Source organism: Aethalodelphis obliquidens, unplaced genomic scaffold, assembly GCF_003676395.1.
Source record: "Aethalodelphis obliquidens isolate GAN/ISIS:26980383/991018 unplaced genomic scaffold, ASM367639v1 scaffold13, whole genome shotgun sequence".
Classification (NCBI taxonomy): domain Eukaryota; kingdom Metazoa; phylum Chordata; class Mammalia; order Artiodactyla; family Delphinidae; genus Aethalodelphis; species Aethalodelphis obliquidens.
In genome coordinates this window covers 7,148,101-7,162,313 of record NW_020837957.1, presented here as the reverse complement: position 1 = coordinate 7,162,313, position 14,213 = coordinate 7,148,101, and the positions used below count along the sequence as shown (strand labels likewise).

The 14,213-nt window shown below is 33.6% G+C and overlaps 1 protein-coding gene across 1 annotated transcript in view; it reads right to left on the bottom strand.

Moving 5' to 3' along the window:
* Nucleotides 1–14,213, bottom strand: part of LRRC7 (leucine rich repeat containing 7) — a 506,342-nt gene that overhangs the window by 186,651 nt on the left and 305,478 nt on the right. The window lies entirely within an intron of this gene.

Sequence of the window (14,213 nt, the reverse complement as noted above, 5' to 3'; positions counted from 1 at the left end):
CTGAAGCTCCTGGCTTGCACTGAAGCAGTCTAATCAAGAGGTTATGGGAAACATAATCAGCTATGAAGATGCTCATTTTCACTAGAATATGCTGCAACCTACATTATAAGCTCATGAAGAGATTTCAAACGCTACTGAAAAACTACTGAGGCACAGTTAAGCTATTTTGAAACTCATAGATAACTGAGCAGGGAAAAACAAGTTTCTTTCCTAAGAGACTCTTCACACACACACACACACACACACACACACACACACACACACACACACACATACACAGGCTCATTGTTTCAGGCTCATTATTTCTTCCTATTATTCAATGAAAAAATTACAACTTGTCACTTTGGGCTTTGTAAATATTAATTCATGTACTTCTATGTAAATCTGGCCTTAGATTGTTGATACCCTGACTAATGTAAAATACAGAAACAACCTGTGACTAAGATGTCGGAGAATTTGACCTTTAGCTGATAAAGGCCTTTGAAAATAATCTGCCAAGGTAGCCATGGCTGGTTTCCCAGGCAACTGTCATTTCCTTTCCCTTTCTTCCTTGCCAGTGGTATCTGCCCTGCATCAGAGACTGGAAATCCCAAATAGTCATGAGGCAAACCTCTTCTGCAGCTAGGATATGAGCATGTGACTCAGTTCTGGCCACTAGAACAGGAAGAGGAGGAGAAGAGATTCTGAGGGAGATCCTGAGAAAGATTTTTCCCTTGGTTTAAAAGAGGGAGAGAGGCATGAGAACTTTTTTACCTGTCCCTCTTTTTCCTCTTTTTTTCATGGTTGAATGAGAATGTGATGTCTGGAGTTGCAGCAGACACTATGAAACCATGAGGTAACAAGTTCAAGGATGAAAGCCAACATGCTGGGAATAGCAGTGTAGAAAAATCGAAAAAGACTGAGCTTTTGGTAAAATCATTAAGCTACTGAAACAAACCCTGGAACTGCTTATCTTGAGACTTTGTTATGGACAACAAGGTACCTATTATTTAAAAAGTCACTTTTACTCAGAATTCTGTTTCTTATTGCCAAAAGCATACTTCTAAATACACTCATTCTACTGAGCTATTAGGTACCTAAAAGAGCATCACATGGTTTGTTGGTGGCAGACCTAAAGTAAAAATAGAGGTCTTTTAAGGCCCAGAGGTGTCTGATACACCACACATTAAAAAAATTCCTGATTTATTAATTTGAGTTTTAGTAGATTTTAGGCAAAAAATATAAAAGAAATGTTTTAAAACTTTTGTTCTTGATTAGAAAAAAGCTTTTTGATAATACTAAGCTAGCAAAGAAATGAATATATTACTACTTAATTAAATTAAGTACAAAAGTGCTTTTGGGATCATGAGAGATAATGTGCATTGACATCTATACACTAATATGTATAAAATAGATAATAAGAACATGCTGTATAAAATATTAAATTAAATTTAAAAAACAGAAAATATGTATAAAAGTATTTGCATAGCCTTTGCAGCTTTAATTGATTTTATTTTTTTTCCACTTTTATTGAGCTATAACTGAAATATAGCACTGTATAAGTTTAAGGTATACAGCATGATGATTTGACTTATATATATCATGAAGTGATTACCACAATAAGTTTAGTCAACATCCATCATCTCATGTAGATACAAAATAAAAGAAAAAGGAAAAATATTTTTTCCTGTGATGAGAACTCTTGGTATTTACTCTCTTAACAACTTTCCTATATAACATACAGCAGTGTTCATTATGTTAATCATGTTATGCACTACATCCCTAGTACTTATTTACCTTATAACTGGAAATTTGTATCTTTTAATCACCTTCATTCAATTCCCCCTCCTTGTCCCCTCATCTTTGGTAACCACAAATCTGATCTCTTTTTCTATGAGCTTGTTTGTTTTCTTGTATGTTTTTGAAGTAGAACTGACCTACAACACAATGTTAGTTCCTGGTGCACAACATAGTGATTTGACATGTCTATACATTACAAATTGATCACCATGATGTCTAGTTACCATCTGTCACCACACAAAGTTAAAACATTATTATTGACTCTATTCCCCATGCTGTACATTTCATCCTTGTTACTCATTTATTTTGTAACTAGAAGTTTGTACTACTTTCCCTCACCTATTTCACTCATCCTCCTGATCGCTTTTCCCTCTGGCAACCATCTGTTCTCTGTGTCTATGACTCTTTCTGTTTTGTTTTGTTTGTTCATGTGTTTTGTTTTTCAGACTCCACATGTAAGTGAAATCATATAGTATTTGTCTTTCTCTGTCTGACTTATTTTATTTAGCATAATACCTTCTAGGTCCAACAATGTTCAAAGTAGTTTAAGTTTTTTCCTTCCTGCATTTGACTTATCAATATTCTAGTTTTCCATTTTGACAATTTCTTTTTCATAAATTATTCTGTGGGTTTTTGTATGATTTCTGATGTTTATAATTTCAACTTTTCAGAAACCATGACTGTGATTCTATATATATTCTGTTTCTTTTATTTTTTATTACTTTATAGTTTTGAAAATATGGTAAAGATGTTAATATTTTTCAAGTTTGTATGCCTCTTCACTTTTATGTTTATTATATCTTCAAAGAAAATTACTCCACAAATCTTTTCTTCTAAATTCAGTTAATTAGAAAAATTATTTTTTATTATGATTATAAATTAAAATTATTAATTTTTCTTAATTTCCTAAATTAAGTTTCTTAAAATAATATTTGCCTCAGACTCAACTAGATATTTTTTCTTCTATGTATTTATTACTAGAGATTCTTCCCTTAGTATTTGAATGCTAAAACCTACATTACTGGTATATTTTTTCATAGTGTCTATCAATACATAGAAATAAAATTAGCTTTTATTTAATAATTGGAATGATATGTGCTTTTAGCTGCATATGTTCACTTAAAATAGCAATTTAGGAATAAATTTCACTTAGGATAACTTTTTGATTGGTCTTAACCAGGACTAATTTTTTCCCCATGGATATAAATTGGCATAAAGATTATCATTCTAAAATATGATTATAACAATCAGTACTTAGAAGTTGTGAAATAAAATATAATAGGATAGCAATCAGAAATAATGGACTGTACAATAGAAACCAAATAGAACAATGGGTAAAAAATCAACTCTAGATGAGACCATTGTGAAATGTGCCTCATAATGAAAGCTCATTTCAATCAAAGAACTGTAAAAGACACTGAATTCTAATAGCATTATTTCTTATGGGTAATTATATTTATATAAAGGCAATCTTGATTTTAAAAAGTCATAAGTTCAGCCATTGATTCTCAACATGCTGTCAAAAAAATGATATTTCTGAACCTGAATTTTACACTTAGCTAACTGCCCAAAAAGGAAGAAAGGTCTGATTCTTCATATCATCATTATCATTGTAGACAAAATAACAAGTTGACTATCTTACTTTGGTACTACCCTGATACTTCATTTTACAAACTCCTTGTAAATTATGCCTTTTAAATTCATTAACCAAACAATTCTTTCTTTACTATAACAAACATCTCTTGAGCACATATCAGATGGCTAGGCTAAGGGCTGGCACTAAGATGTGGTCACTTCCTTCAGGTACCTCACAACTTAGTGAAGTGGACATAAAAACCTACAATTAACAATAATAATGGATAATATGAAATTTTTATTATGTGTTTAATAGTAATTCAAGGATTTACATAACAAAACACAGTCCCTGCCCTGATGGAGCTTATATTCTATGAGAAAATTAAGAAATTAAGTAATTTTGAAATTAATGTGTTAATGTATTATGCCTGGGATTCATGCTACCTAGCAGATGTCGTGTTTTGAGAACGTGTAATTCAGGAACTGACCCAGAGATGGCTTCATATCAGATAATATTGACATTAGGGGTTATGAGATGAAGAGTTCACCAGATGGAGAAGGCAGAAAGGGATTTTCAAGCAAGGAAAATGACACAAGCATCAGCATTCTCCTAGGTATTAAAGTATTCTACATGTTCGGGAAATAGAAAAGTATTTTCTCAGTAAAATTCTCAGCAACATGAAGGGACTCAGAGGACTTCTTTATTTCCTTAGTGTTAAAGCCCAAAGAAGACAGAAAGTTCTTTCTCAAAGCAGTTCACTCTTGGAGAAGACCGGTTCAGAGAATTATTCCCCTGTCAGGCCACAGTGGGTTATGTTCCCAGGACAAGTTGGACCTTCACACTGTGAGCAGAGCTCACAGGTCTTGCGAATGGAGAACCATCAGTGCCAAAATAAGAAGATGGAGCCCAAGTCCCTTTAAGGAAAGGAAGGATTGATTGTCCCAATAAAGCAATGGTAGAAAGAACTTGCCTCTTACTTCTCTATTTCCTATTTTGATGAATGTTACCACTACTTCCCTTGTAGCCTAAAATAGAAACTTGGAAGCTATTCTAAACTTGTTTTTTCTCTATCACCTTCCAAATTAGTCAATTACAAGCACCTGTTTATTCTACCTCTGTTATATGTCTTGAATATATGTTCTCTTTTCATCCTCTCTGCCTGACCCAAAGAAGGCTTCATATCAAATAATACTAGAATTAGGGTTTAAGAGATGAAGAGTTCCTTAGCTCCTCTCACTTGTTAGTTTCCTTACTTTTTGGTTTAACCTCTTTTACTTCTTGGACTATGGTGACCCAGGACTTGTAACAGCCTCTTTGCTAGTCTGCCTGCCTCCAGTTTCAGCTTCTTCCAATCCATACTTATCATTGTCACAAGAGCAATCCCCCAAATAATTTGGTCATGTCATTTCTGGGCTCAGAAACCAAATTATTTCAGGAAAAGGTCCAAATTCCTCAACACTGAATTCAAGGAAATTATAATTTGACACCAGTTTACTTTTCTGGTTTTATTGACTGCAACACCCCTACACATATTATAATCTACAGACATTTATAGTGTCCTAAATGAGCTAGGTTGTCTAATGGGAGCCATTCTCTGGTAGATTTATCTTTGGAGGATGTGAGACTAAATTTAGCCCTTTTAAATATACCTCAGAGGACTTCTCAGATTAAAAAATACAATTGAGAATAATTGAATTTTTATGAGGAGCAATTACTGGGGAAAATATTTGTTATGGTTTTGCCTCTTGAAAAGTATTAGGTTATCAAAATAATATATCATCAAATAAGCTGTTATACTTTTTATAGATCAAAAAAATACCAAAGCTTTTGGTTTGTATGCAACTAATATGAAGTCTCTCCTGCGAAGCTGAGCAATAGAAAATAATATTTAAAAATCTATGTAAGGGATGTAATGTACAACATGATGACTATAGGTAACACTGCTGTATGATATATATGAAAGTTGTTGAGAGGAAATCCTAAGTGTTCTCATCATAAGAAAACAAATTTCTTTTTCTTTTTTACTTTTTATTTTTATTGCATCTAAATGAGATAATGGTTGCTAATTAAACTTATTGCAGTAATCACTTCACTATATATATATATATATATATATATATATATCTATCTCAAACCATTATGTTGTATACTTTAAACTTATACAGTGATGCACTTCAATTATATCTTGATAAAATTGGGAAAAAATGAAAAAAAACTAACTGTAAATGAGTCATAATGTATCCAAATAAAAGGAAATAAAAAAATTCTATGTAAAGAAGCTTTCCTAGAACATCAGTGAAGTAGTAGGTAGAGTCTGTCACTATCTCCTAATTTAAGAACTATTAAAATAGACCTTGATTCTGAGATTTACAATAAGGACCCAGAAGTAATGGAACCTCTATTACGGTGACTTCTAATTCCACGTGATGTGTTCTTTTGAACTAATCAACACCACTGGATCTTCTCTCTTCATATCAGTTCACAGGCAACCAACTCATCAATAATATCACTTCTTAGTTAGAGCAGGGGTTTTCAGACTATGGCCTGCAGGCCAAATCTGGTCCACTGCTTGTTGTTATATAGTCTACAAATTAGGAATAGTTTTTATATTTTTAAATAGTTGAAAAAAATCAAAAGAAGAATAATATTTCATGACATGAAAATGATATGAAATTCAAATTTTTCAGTGTCTATAAATAAAGTTTGGAACACAGCCATGCTTGTTTGTTTACATACTGTCTTTGGCTGCTTTTGTGCTACAATGACTGAGAAGTTGTGATGGAGACCCTATGGCCTACAAAACTTAAATATTTGCTATTTGGCCTATTGCAGGAAAAAGTTTGCTGATCTCTGATTTAAAGTGACACGTCTTATGGAAATGTTTGTGTCCCCTCAAAATTCATATGCTGAAGTCCCAACCCTCAAGGCAATGGTATTTGGGGGTGGGCCCTTTGGGAGGTAATCAGATTTAGATGAGGTCATAAGGATGGAACCTCACTTACCGCAATTGGATTAGTGTCCTTATGAGAAGAGGAAGAGAGACCAGAGCTCCCTCTTTCCCTGCCACGTGAGGATACAGCAAAAAGGCATACTCTTCTAGCCAGGAAAAGGGCCTTGTCTGGGGGACAGAATCAGCCAACACCTTGATCTTAGGCCTCCAGCTTCCAGAAATAATTTCCTGCTGTTTAAACCACTCAGTCAAGGCAATCTGAGCTGGCTAATACAATACCTAATATTTGGAAATTATAGGCTTGGTAATATTTTAATTGGCTGCCCAGCATCTGGCATTTTGGTCATTTCCACTTTAGGAAACTTGGTAGGATGAAAAGCTTACCTACTGAAAAGGGAAGAGCAGCCCTGACAGCTGACAGCTGGTAGCTAGCCTGGTTGCTACCACCAAACCATAGTATTTCTCTGCTGATCATAAGCAATTACACAAAATTATCAGTTGAGAACTCTTCAGACGATGATGGAATAAAAAAAAACAAGTCAACTACAAAATCAGACCTGGATAGAGACAAAAGCAGACCTTGTGCTTCTATTACTATAAGGAATTACTACTTCTTCTCCAATGGCAACTCCAGCTACTCTCCATTCCCCTGGTCTCAAAGGTTAAAAAATGCCCAAATCTTCAATAACCAAATGCCCCACTTTCAGAGAATACCTGATCTAGAAAAATAACCACATTCTTAAACCTTCTCCAAAATCACCTAAAATACCTCCTAACTCCCTCTTACTGAGGTGCTCCGTGGTTTTCCAGGGTATGCAGCCTCCCTTGCAGCAGCAATTAATAAACCTAATGTTGGTGACTAAGTGTACATGGTGGTTTTTGGCTGCTGGGGATCAACATCCTTTTTAGAAGCCACATACCTGGTTTTCAAGTCTCTCTGGCATCAGTGAATTGGGGACAGGGGCTCTACAAGTCAGACACATACTCCCTTCTCGCCACAGAAGCTAACTGTGGAGAATTCATTATGGCTTGAGCAACAGCAGCAGCAGCAGCAGCGAGAGTAATACGTTGCAGGGTGATGGTGCATAACAGTGGTCAGTACCCGGTGCTTGCAGGGTGCCGGTGCAAACTGTGGCATTCAGCATTCAGTGGTGGCAATGATGGTATGACACCACACTGTTCTTTGAAAAATTGCTTTTGCCTTTTTTCTAAGTTTCACTTGTTGTCTTATAGCCCATTCTTTCATTTATTCAATGTTCTATCATTAAAGTCTCTTTCAACTTAAATCATGCAGAATTGGTTATCGTGTGGCTAGTTAAGAACCTGTTGATACTGGAACAACATTCTACATAGTATCCCCCTAAGCAACTTCAAGCATTTGATGACCGAAATATAACTCTCTAGTCACAGATGCTCTTCTAAGTTCCAGGTCTAATTTTTTTTTATTGTTTACTGAACAGTTTTGAATATACCATATGAACTTCCAATTTATCATGTTGGAAACAAAATTAGTCATCTTCCCAGACCTCCTCTATTTCCTGCCTGTGAGTTGATACTACCTAAATCAGAAACCCATGACTAATTATTCACAAGTTCTATGGATTCTACTCTCTTTGAAATCTATTTCTTCTCATCTCTATGGTCATTGTCATAGCTCTAGTTCAAAGTTTTGTTTCTCCCATGAATTACTTCCATGGCCTCGATAACTGGTTACTGTGTCTTCCATTGTGTCCTCTATAACACACTCTCCACTTCAGAACCACAGATATCTTTTAAAAATGTAAATTATATGACGACAAATAAAATTTCATTTGCCAGAACAAAGTTGCTTCTAGAATAAAAATTCACTTGATACTGGCATGTTCAGAAATGCTCTTGAGTTACTACTTCCAGGATATGTTCAGCTGGAATGTGTAATGGTGTCTGTGTTTCTGTCCAATAGAGATCCTTTTTGGTCACTATTGTAAGCAAGAAGTGACTCTGCTAAAGGGAGTTTTAAAAACCTCTGCCAACCCTGTAGCACCAAAGCGTCACAGTGTAAGTTGATTCTATGAAGCATTTATTTGTTCATTTAACAAATATTTATTAAGCATCTACTATGTATTAGGCTTTATTCTAAGATATAACACTGTAGATAAAAGTAAAACAGATAAACCTCTGCCCTTGTAGAGCTACCATTTTAGTGGGAGAGATGTATGAGAAGGAAATAAACATAAATGTACAATATAGCATGTGGTGAAATGCGCTATGAAGAAAATAAAGCAGGGTGAGAACGATTGAGATCATCTGGAGAGCTTCTATTTCATATAAAGTGGTCAGAGAGAGCCATTGTTGAAAGTTAACATTTTATCCAAGTTCTGAAGGAAATGAAGAAATGTTATGACATAATGTAGTGTATATAAACACAGAAGACTATACTGTATAAAATCATGACTTACATAGTTAGACTGTCTGGGATTAAATATGAACTCTGTCACTTACAAGACCTTATAACCTTGGGCAAGATATTTAACATTCCTGTGCCTCAGTTTCTCCATAAAATGGGAACAATATGAGTATCTACATTGTTGGATGGTGCATCTTAAATAAGTTAGTAGATGTAAAGTGCTCAGAGCCCATGGTAAACACTCAAAAATAGAAGTTATTATTAGTTTGAAAAATGTATGGTAAAACAAAGAACTGAAGTTAGGAGGAAAAACTTTTAATATCACACAATATAATCCATAATTTGTAGACAGTAGGGGAAGCAAAACCTTCAGTAGAAAACAAATAATGAAGACTCAGTGGCTAAACTTGGAGCAGGTACACAAAAAACCAGAAAGAAAAATTATGTATCATTCATCCAAGTATTCGTTGAATACCTACTATGTACCAAGAACAGTGCCAGACAATGGACATGGAGGTAAGAAAGTTAGATATTACCTTCTTTTACAGAAATTTTATAATTTGACAAGAAAGACATACAGTAAAATAGTAATTACAGCAAAAGGTGTAAATGTAATGGTATAGAATGTACAAGGAGGATATTATAGGAGTATAAAACTGGAATATTAATAAGAGCTATGAAATAAAAAGCATACATGCCAGATAACATATAGAAAATTATCTAGACTGAACCAAATTATTTCACTTTTACTTTAGCTGTTTAGCCTCACTTTTACTTTAACTGTTAATCAAAGTGTAAGATACCTATAGAAGAGTACGTAGCAGAAGTGTAATGCTCACTGAATTTTCATATACTGAACTGGTTACCCATGTAATCAATATCAAGATGAAGAAACAAAATGCTTTCAGAGTCCAAAAGCAGTCTCCCTCATGCACCCTTTTAGTCACTAATTACCTCCCAAAAGATAACCACTATTATAATTTCTGGTAAGATAGACTAGTTTTGCCTCACATTATATTCTACATAAATGAAAACATATATATTCCTTGTGCCTGACTTCTTTCCTTAAACATTCATACAGAGACTTGCACATGACCATTCAGAGCAGCCAACTCGTAACAGAGAAAAACTGGAAAAAAACTTTCAACTCAGATATCCATCAAGAGGGGAAAAGGTAAAGAAATTGTGCTATATTTATACAGTGGAATACTATTCAGCAATAAAAATTGATAACCATTATAACATAGACAAATAAAATAATAATGCTCATTGAAAAAAGCCATATTCCCCCCAAAAAGATAATATACTCTAAGATAATATTTACATAAAATTCTGGAAACTAATTCTTCAAACTAATCTGTAGTGATAGAAAGCAGAATAGTATTTGCCTGGGTGGGGAGTGAGTAAGAAGTGCCATGAGGATGGATATGTTCATTATCTTTTCTGTGGTAATGCTTTTGGTGGTGTATATATGTTTCAAAACTTATCAAATTGTTACTTTCAATATGTGCAATTTATTAGATATCAATTATACTTAAATAAAGCTGTTTTTTTTTAAAAAAAGAAGAGTTGGATACTTTACTAACAAATGTTTCCAAAACTTTCCCAAATTCAATATGTATTCAAATCTCTAAAAAAAGATATCATCACATATCCTTAAAACTTCAGTCCAGTTTGAGTGAACTCTACCTTGCTGTGCCATGGTTATTAAGAACAAGGCTTCTGAGTCAGGCTGCCAGGGTTAGAATCCTTCCACCTCACCTTACCAACTTTGTGACATTGGGTAAGTAATTTCTTTATGTTTCAGTGTCCTTACTTATAAAATAAGGATGGTACTAATACCTACTTCAGAGAGTTAATGTAAGGGCTATATGAGTTAATATATGTAAAGAGTTTAGAACTCAATAAATATTAGCAATTATATGACCTATAAGAGTTAAATTCTAGTGCCTATATTAGGTAAAATTAAATGGCCAGTATTCCTTGCAAAATTCACTGAATTAGGCTTATTTCTCTTTATTGATCTAACCATTATACTGGCATACAAAACACTACTCAAATAGGCTTTTCTCTACTTTTCAAACCCCATCTCTTTTTATGCACAAGCCAATACTACAACACAAATGAATCTCCTAGTACTTTGCATAATTCATCAGTTTCCATTCATCTCTCTGCTTTTGCACATGATTTTCCTTGGCTAGACTATCTCTTCCACAGAACCAAAAACTCAGTGAAAGGGCTCAATATATCTTTGAAATTCTCAACACATAGTACAGTGCTCAATTGTAAGTTTTCAATAAATGTTGGGCAAGTTTTCCTTGATTCTAATTTTCATTCTCTTATTGAGTTTTCCATCACTGTGTTAAATACATTTATTTCTTGTGCCCTAAGCTTGGTATTAAAGGAATATACTGTTTTGCTCTTCTGTTAAAATTACTAAATGACAAAACTAGGACAACAGTTTATAGATTGCCATCTCAGTGTATCCATATTCACTGCTGTTTTTTAATCCTCTTTATTTCCAAGTCTTTTTTTTTTTAACAATTTTAGATGCCCATATAAACCTGTTGATCCAGAGAGAAGACTGATGAGAATTACATTCTTCTGCTTTTTCCTAAAAATTTTCCAGTTTCTATTTGTTTTCCTAAAGAGTAAAATGTATATCAATTATGTACACAGAAAAAAAAGTTTGATTTCAAGCATGATCAATTTTATATTAAAAAGCAAATTTAGAAATATCTTAGAGTAACAAATGCTTTGACGTTAGAAGCTACGTAATTTCTATATTTACTTATATCAAAAATACCGAAAGCACATTGTTCAGTAATTACTATAGAAACATCCTGAACTACTTAACTGTATTTTGTGGTAATTACCATAGAAAAAAATTATATTTCAAAGTTTTACCAGTTTTTGTGAAATCCTTCTGCAAAGCATCAACTTAAAATGAAAATTGCAATTCTAAACATTTGTCCTCAAGAAAAAATATAACATAGAATTAATGTACACCAATAAATAACATAAGCTGACACAAAAATCAGTGCATTGTCTGCGGGGCTAAGAATATTATTTATATAGTGGCAAATAACATTAAAGTTCTTATTACCTGAATGGAAAATATCTTTTATGCCTTCCTTACCAGGTTAATGTGCAGATCAAAAAATTACTATTGAAAACTTTGAAAAATGTAATACACGTTCGCTGTATAAGGTATTGGTACCTTTACAATCTTGTATGTTAGGAAATGCTAAAGAAGAAATCACCTTGATTTTAAAAGGTTGGAAAGATAAAACTGATAGTTAAAGACACTCAGCCATAAATTAAAGGCAGGAACAAAACCTTACATTATCACAAATAAACTGACACTCATAACCTTATGAAACTCATTGATCATCTCCTTAATTTATCATTATGAGGACTGAATGGTTAATCTGTGATTCCAGAACCCCAAACATACCCTGATGTATTTTTTTTTAATGGAAAACACCTCAAAAGGATAAGCAATTCTTGCCATATGTGACAAATATCTATAATCTAGAAGAGGCATTTATAGGATTTGATTCCTAATCAAGTACCTTGGAGATAAATCAATCAAGAGCAAAATCAGCATAAATAATTTGAAGTTGCTAAAAATATCATTTAAGCAGGACTACAATCTGTACGTAAAACAGTGAAGTCAGTACATTATGGAGCACAGGAGAGAGAAATGGGCTTGAATCCAGGTTCTGCCACTTTCTACTCTGCTTAATTTCTGAGACTCAGTTTCCTCGTCAGTTAAAAAAAGTAACAAGCCATACCTTACACTGTTATAAGGTTTAATAAAATAAGGTTCGTGGATAAAGAGCCTAGTATATCTACTAAATAAATATTTGTTCCCTTTCACTGTCAAGGAATTCAAGACCACTTATGCGCTAAAACAATTTTGTCTAGATTACTGTTTTACTGGAGGGGAAGAAAAAAGACTGAGATGTAGTGCATATGACTTCATCTATCTTCAGTGCCAGCCACTCACAAGAGCCTGAAAAAATGTGTACTGCACTGTGTATTTGCTTTATTTATGAAATGTTGCTGTAACATTTATTTTCTCTTTTTTGAGTTTTTAACTGCTGCCTTGAATGCCAAATCTTCCTTATTACTCATGTAGTCAAAAATTTTTAGCAGCTCTCAGTTAGCCAGGACCACCTCAATCCACCTTTCAACTTTTACTTCCACTGCTCATTTTAACTTATCCAACCGTCAGCAAAATCAGGGCATTCCGTAACTATGCCCTGTACGTTCTTACATCCTTCATTTCCTCTGTAAGTATACTGCTGCTTTCTTCCCAATAGTTGAAATATAACTTCCCCTTTAAAACTTAGATCACATGTTCTCAAATATGTCCTCCTTACCTCTCCCTGGAAGTAATCTTATTTTCTTTAAGTATTTGGGGGATTACTTTTCTTCCTTTCTTTTCTTTTTTCTTCATTAGCTATGCATACTATTTGCAAGCCACCATTCTAGGTATTCTGGAGAATGAATAAAACAGCCTACCTTGTCCTCAAGAAATCTACAATTTAGAAGAATGTAAAAGGCAAGTACATAAATAAATAAGACAGAAAGATAGTTGTATAGGCCTGATACATTGGAAGATTAAAGGATGGATAGTAAGAAACCAGTCAAGTAGGTGAAGAGAGAAGAGAAAGGGCAGGATCATTACCTTACTTAAAAGATATCTGGTAAATTTTAGAATGATGGACTAAAACTATATTTTAGTAATTCAAATAAAAGTGACACCTATACAAGTACTCAACAATATTCTAGTAGCCTGAGTAATTGAGACCTCTGGTTTTCTGCCAATAAATACATATAAATTATCAGTCTTTATCCAATTTATACTGATTGCTGTAGCAGAAGCAAATAATATAAAACTGAAAACACCTAATATAACTTTGTTATGTTTTGTTTATGACTAAAAATTTGTAAAATAATCATATTCTTTTGTGACAAAATTTAGATCTCCAGGAAAAGTTGACTCGATTTAAAAGAAAATAAAAATGGCAGAAATCGTAGTTGGTAAAATTTGATATGAACAAAAAAATAGGGATGGGAGAGTATATGAAATTCTTAATAAACATGCAGGAACCTGTAATTTCTGAGAAACATAGGGAGATGTATTCTATTTTCTAAGACGCTGCTAAGAGCTATAAAAGTTGCCTTCTCTTCATGAGATGTAAATAAGATGTTGAAAGGCAATTCAATATGTTGCTCAAATGGTGGCCCAGGTTCCCAGGAGGGACACTTATCTTACAAAGAAGGAAGGGTTTCTGTTGTAATACTTGGTATCCTGGAGAATGGGTAAGCACCTATTGTGCTGCCTTCTTCTTAAGAGTTATTTTTGTTTTAGTTATTATTGTAGATTTAGTCAAATTCTGGTTTAATATCCATATTCCACTACCCATGAATGTATAAGCAATAGAATATATTTCTAAAAGATAGCTCAATAGGAGATTACTGTTATTTCAATAATAACAAATGTACATAAA